The sequence below is a fragment of the Cynoglossus semilaevis genome, chromosome 17 (genome assembly GCF_000523025.1).
Source record: "Cynoglossus semilaevis isolate Cse_v1.0 chromosome 17, Cse_v1.0, whole genome shotgun sequence".
In the NCBI taxonomy this organism is placed as follows: domain Eukaryota; kingdom Metazoa; phylum Chordata; class Actinopteri; order Pleuronectiformes; family Cynoglossidae; genus Cynoglossus; species Cynoglossus semilaevis.
Genome location: NC_024323.1, coordinates 5,840,121 through 5,846,268, shown reverse-complemented (window position 1 = coordinate 5,846,268; position 6,148 = coordinate 5,840,121). Strand labels below are relative to the sequence as shown.

Sequence of the window (6,148 nt, the reverse complement as noted above, 5' to 3'; positions counted from 1 at the left end):
TGAAAATATCCATAAAAATAAAAATAAAAATGTTCTTTACATTTACTTTACGTTAATAAAGATGAGTTAGGACCCTACATCAAAAGAAATGACTCACTTTCTTAATAGGTACATCACCTTATGGTGACTTTTAAACTGCCCATTAAAGAAGAGGGAGCTTGCCACAACAGCATTTCTCAAAATATATTGATATATATATCAATATATTTGTTAGTGCAAAAGTACAGTATAACCACAGACCATGTCAAGTAATTTCCATTCAAAAGTAACACATACCTTGAGGGTGATAGGGTGTGTCTCAGCCCACCTCCTTCTCTTGAGTGGTGTTTTTTCCAGGTTGACAAAGGTAGCTGTCCTTGAAGGAGTGCGTTTTGTCCTTCAGGTGTATGTGAACAGCTGAGTCCTCTCCTAGAGAACATTAAAATGTTTATGTGCATTGCTATATAACCTTCAGCCCTAATTTATCCAATGTAAGATATTTTAGAATGAAAGATCAACAGCAATCACCTGACTTTTTCTATTAAAGTAAGTATTTCTCTCTGAGAAAAAGGCAACTCTGATATAATTTCACACAACATTCATAAAATGGTTAGGAAATTGTCAAATTTGCCCTTTTCTCCTTTTTTTGTGTGTGTGTAGTTCCAATACACACAAAGGAAATAAACTGAATATATACCTACTAAAACGTGTAACGATCAATAACTCAATGGAAGAAATGCCTATTTTCATGGAAAAATGTCAGGGGCCCATACACTTCCATCCAAGTCTGTAGGCCAATATCAGAGACTTGTAAATGAGCTTATGCAATACTGTAAACCCTGCGCTAATTTAGTAAGGTACTGTTTTAAAACAGCTGAAAAATCACAGCGCTATTAGACATTCGAATTGCATACACATAAGTTCGCAGGCTACATGAGAAAGTTTTATGACTATGAAAATAACGATAATTCGCAACATTAGCTATTCAAACAGCATTCAGACACGATCTCATGCACGTGGCAAGTTGAAATAATTTGACTGTCAAACCGATGCATTGCATACTGGTCATATAAAGTATTTAAAATACAATAACATTTCTTGTATTTTAAATACTTTATATGACCTTTAATTGATTTCTTGAAGAAACTAACCTTGTTAGTTTGGTCGGTAGCAGAAAACCATAGCTTGTCTGCAAGGGCAAATTGGCCGATGTACGCATGCGCAGTTAACTCGGGTAGGAAAAAACTATAGGAAGGAAAAAACTCCCCAACACCTGTTCCGTAACCGGAAATAAGACCGTATAACATATTCCTATTTCCGTTATACAAACATTCCAATATCAGCGCGCCCCCTACAGTTGACCGCTGGCATTCTTTTTTTTTTAGTTTAGTCTCTTAAAACTTTGTCTTTGATAGAAAAAGCGTGCTTTGACGATGATAACAGAAAAGCTCATTGGTAAAAATCTAAATCTAAATACAAAATACAAAATAATTTCAAATATATTTTTAGTTAATACTTACTTCAGTTATATATATATGAGGAAGTTGAATATATGAAACAGCAGCTAGCTATTACAATGCCTTTTTATCACAATGATTAACTTTAAATTAAAATCAGATAAGTATTTGAAAGGTAAAAAAAAATCTAATAAAGAAGAAAATGTATTTTTCTTTGTACAGGAGCATCATTTGAAATCAAAATTGCATTTGCCTACCCAACAGAAAGGTGTTCTATTGTTAGGTTTACACTAAATACTTAAATAGTTACATGCATATTTAGCAGGCTATTTTCAGCTTGTGGTGTAGTGACGTTACACAAGCGCCCCCCCCCCCCCCCCCCCCCCCCTCCCCCGGATACAGTCGTGTGATTGGCTGCAAACAAACGAGACATCTGATTGGCTGCTGACGGGCCCCATGTATAAAAATTGCATTCGAGTATCTGGTCACTGCCAGACGAGTCTCAAATGTGGAAATATTCCAAATGCATTTTTAAAAGTACGTATGTGAATCCTTGTTTGTGTATTTATTCTTTTTGAGACTGTTCTAACTCCATAGTGCAGGCTCATTAGTTTGTTAACTGGTAAATACACACAGTCACTGCACACTATTGTCAGTGCAGCTAAAGGAAAATTCCAGCAACTCTTATACTGAATTATACTGCAAATACTGATCGCATCAAAAGTCTGCAAATGTTACAAAAAATGGCCAAGACACAGTAGATGAACCTGCATCACAGTTTTGCATCTACATTTTTGTCTACAGCTGGAACAAATGAGTGTATTTTTAGTCATTTTGGAGAAAAATCATTTTTTTGGAGATTTGTTCAGGATCTTATCAATACAGTATTTTAGGTTGATCAAAAATTGGCGTACCAAAAAAGTATATTTTTTCTGAATTTTAAACACAAAATGGACATAGCTAAGTATTTTGAGGCAAATGTGTGTATTTTTAGTCATTTTTGAGAAACTTTTGTTTTCAGAGATTTGTTCAGGAACTTATTGGTATAGCATTTTGGTCTTCTTTTCCGCTTAAGCCAACCTAGAAGTCTGCATTAAAAGACATCACTGCCACCTACTGCGTCAAGTGTACAATTTACCATGTTCCACATTTAAATTCAGTTTTAAACAAGATTTTATTGTATTTCATTCTCAACATATTATATATCCAAAATATATACTCCATAGCAAAGTTGGCCGGGTTTGGGCATGAAACTCCCAGGCTGAAAAAGTGGCCTACTCTGGCCCTGGTTTCCCTAGAATACATTTTAACACGAAAATAGGGCAAAAATAGAATCAAGGAAGACAAAGAAATATGCATCACAGTTGTCATACGATTATTGAACAAAGAGTTATTTTAAGAATGTCCGACACTGGCCTTAAAAAAACTACTAGTTTGGGTCAGTTTTGCTAATGTCCACATCAAACTCCTTTGTTTGTTTTTGTACGTGTTGCTGAACTTTGACAGATGCTGAGGTTTATTTACTGTGTTAGGACATATGGAACTTGTCGGTGATGACAGTAGAGATAAATTATCTGTTATCATAGATCAGGGTAATGGGAGGCCGAGAGGAGCTGTACAGCTGAGGATAAATCTCTGAGAGCTCCTCTGTGCATGTAGTAAATTACAGAGGTTAGAAGAATACCAGAAGAAAATGTTTTATTAAAAAAATGTACTTACCTAAAGGATGGGTGATGGACATTAATGTTGTGAAAGCATTAGCAAAGGAAGACAAACTGAAGGTGGATCTTTGTTTGTGACACATAAAGAGGGTAAAAGGGAGGAAACAGACATTTAACACTTCTCCAAAATCAACTCTGATCCCTGCTGGTCTGCTTATCTGCACTGGAGACGTACAGATGGGTGAGTCTGAAGGGAGTGCAGATCCTGTGTGGTGGAGTCGTCAAGCTGATGTTAACCAGGTGCACACTTGCTCTGCTGCAGCAGTCTGGAAGAAAAAGATACTTTTCAGATTTGGGCTCCACCTTGTCCCGCAAACCAGGTTTTTCCTCCCATTCACCCTGACTTTGTGAAATATATTGATGTTTTTCCTAAGGTTGTTTGCATATATTATGTCAAAGATGTATTTATGGTGGGCCTGATTTTGATCCATCCCAAAGAGCGGTCCAGTCCTGACGTAGACCCTGAGGTTCAAGAACAGATCGAGTGGTTTGTCTATAAATTAAAAGACAAACTGCTCCTCCACTGTCTCTGTGGGAAAAAAGGAGTATGACACTTCACAGGATGTATTGCTATAAGAACTATGGCTGTAATCAAAAAGAAATGTGGAGACACAAGTTTACACACACGCTGTTTATTAAAGCTCCTCAACTCAAATATACTGTGGTAAAAAAAATCAAATAAAATCAAGGGTTTTCACTGCCTTTGCATTTGGTTATTTAACTGGTGGAGTTCACAGCCTCAGTGGGATGAACTGAACTAAAAAAACAGAGTTCCTTCAACCAGTGGAAAGTCTGTTCTTTTTGTCTTTTTAAATGGAACAAAAATCAGACGTATAGAAACCTGTTGCGTAAATTCAGTGGTTTTAATAAAGTGGGGTAAAAAAAAAAGTAAAGTTTGTTCTGCTTTCAAATGTCCTTATTTTGTGTGACAATGATAAAACTTGTCACACAGATACATCTACCCCGTAGATTTTCCTGTCCACTGAGGAAAACCTCGACAATTCCGTGATTGGAGTGATCCCCCTCCTCCTACTGGCCATGTTTATGTTTTCAGCTGAACCCACCCTTTTATTGAAAGCAATTAGCAGAACATAAACACTGTGTCTCCCTGTGTGAAAAAGAAGCATTGCAGCCAGTTTTTACACTAGATGGATAGTGCTGTTACTCTTCAGATCCTTATTGAGTACACCAACGCCCATCAGGCAATCTCCAGCCAAACTACGCTCACGATTCACGGGTAGATTTCACGTGGTTGTATCTGTTGTTGGACAAATACTTGAGAGAAGCGTCTTCAATTGTTTTATACATTTAAATCTAACACTTAAAAAAGACTCCTTGATTTTTTCCCCCAACCTTCCCTTCATAAGTAAAAATGAACAAGCTGGTATTTAATAAATGCTGTCAAACTGTCTGTAAAATAACAAAATGTTTAATGTTCCTGTTACTCCCCCCCTGACCCCCTGCCCACCCCCACAGCTTAGTTGACCTTGACAGAGTTCCAGTCGAAAAACGTGCTCAGTGGTATCTGCAGACTGAAGTGTTAGGTTATCTCCTGCTCCTCCTACACCGCTGCTCCTAGTCTCCGCATGGATACTGTAAGTGTAATAGTGAATCCTCAAGTTGTTGCCTGAAAAAAACAACTGATAATCACCATTCAATTAGTCAGACTCTGGCATCCCAACGATGAGAAAAAAAGCTTGTGTCTGCTAAACGCACACGTGTTGCTAGAGCATGGTAAAACACTCAAGGGTTTAATATGTGTGTGTGTGTTATATTGGACTATCTGCTTCTCTCCCTGTGTATATCTGCAGCCTCCATGAGGTCACTGCATTTATCCACCGTCTAATCCCTGAGATGAGAAAGTCGCCCTAAGGTCAACGCAGCCTTCCTCCCGTTTAGCAGTTTGGAGTGTGTTGTGACGTCTCTGAGCTGTCTCTTCATCTCTGGATCGCCAACTGAAGCCTTCACACTAAACCCTCACCTCTAGTGTTGGGCAGGACTTTACAGAACAGTAAACACAGAACACACAACTCTAATATGATGGCTGAACTCAAGAGCTAAAGGAAGGCATAAAAAAATCATGCTTTAAATGTGTGATATTGTAATCACTGTGGTGGAAAAGTGACCGTCCTTCCTTCTTTATTCACACATACTCGCCAATAATTTAACCATTAGTCTTGATTGGCTGACGTCCCACACCACCGGCTGTGCTCTCACTCGAGCCAACTATCTTGACGGCTATGGAATACTGATGCTCAGTTGTGGGGCCCTGTGTGGGCAAAACAGTTCCCTCCTCAAAGGCCAAAGCTTTTTTTCAGTCCCTGTTGTTTTGCCTTAATTTAAAATTATAGTAAACAGAGTCAAATAAATAAGCAGTGAAAGTCGATGAGTGGTTTTTGTGCCATGTTGGCTGTTTAACAGCAATTTTACTGCATTCATATAATTTAGTAAAATGTTTTTTTCTTTTTTTTTAAACCAAAAAGGGAGAGCAGCCATTAGCACAGTACAAACCATTTGTCACCTTCACATTTTTCATATTTTTTAGAATTATTTTTAATGATTTACATTTAAAGTGTTTTAGTGCATTCAAATTATTAAGTGACAGATTATTTTATATGCTTTTTAAAAATGTATTATTATTGTTTATTTATTTTACACAAATGGCTATATGTAGCAATAAAACTAACAAACTTTTGCACAATACAAACCATTTGTCAGTGTTTGCCAAGTGGGGGATGGTTCCACCTAGTGGGCAAGGAGTTATAGCAAGGGTGTGTAGCAGCTCAAATAAATTTAATTTTTTATACATATATATATATATTTTTCCTGGTGAGAATATCGCTTTTTGAGGAATTGAGGTAGTGGGTGGGGACAAGAGCCCTAGAAACTGCAGAAAAACGTTTGGGAACCACTGTCATTTGCCTCTCAACTTATCCAGACAAATTAGTTTTACAAACATCAATGTTGAAGCTGATTTCTTTTACTAGCTCC

The 6,148-nt window shown here is 37.4% G+C and overlaps 1 long non-coding RNA gene across 1 annotated transcript; it reads left to right on the top strand.

The window, feature by feature from the left end:
- The first annotated feature begins 3,077 nt into the window (after nt 1-3,077).
- LOC112488441 (uncharacterized) lies at nt 3,078-5,703 on the top strand. The gene is made up of 3 exons (XR_003052482.1): nt 3,078-3,477; nt 4,634-4,752; nt 4,969-5,703. It is a non-coding gene; the product is annotated as an uncharacterized LOC112488441 (long non-coding RNA).
- The last annotated feature ends 445 nt before the right edge of the window (nt 5,704-6,148 follow it).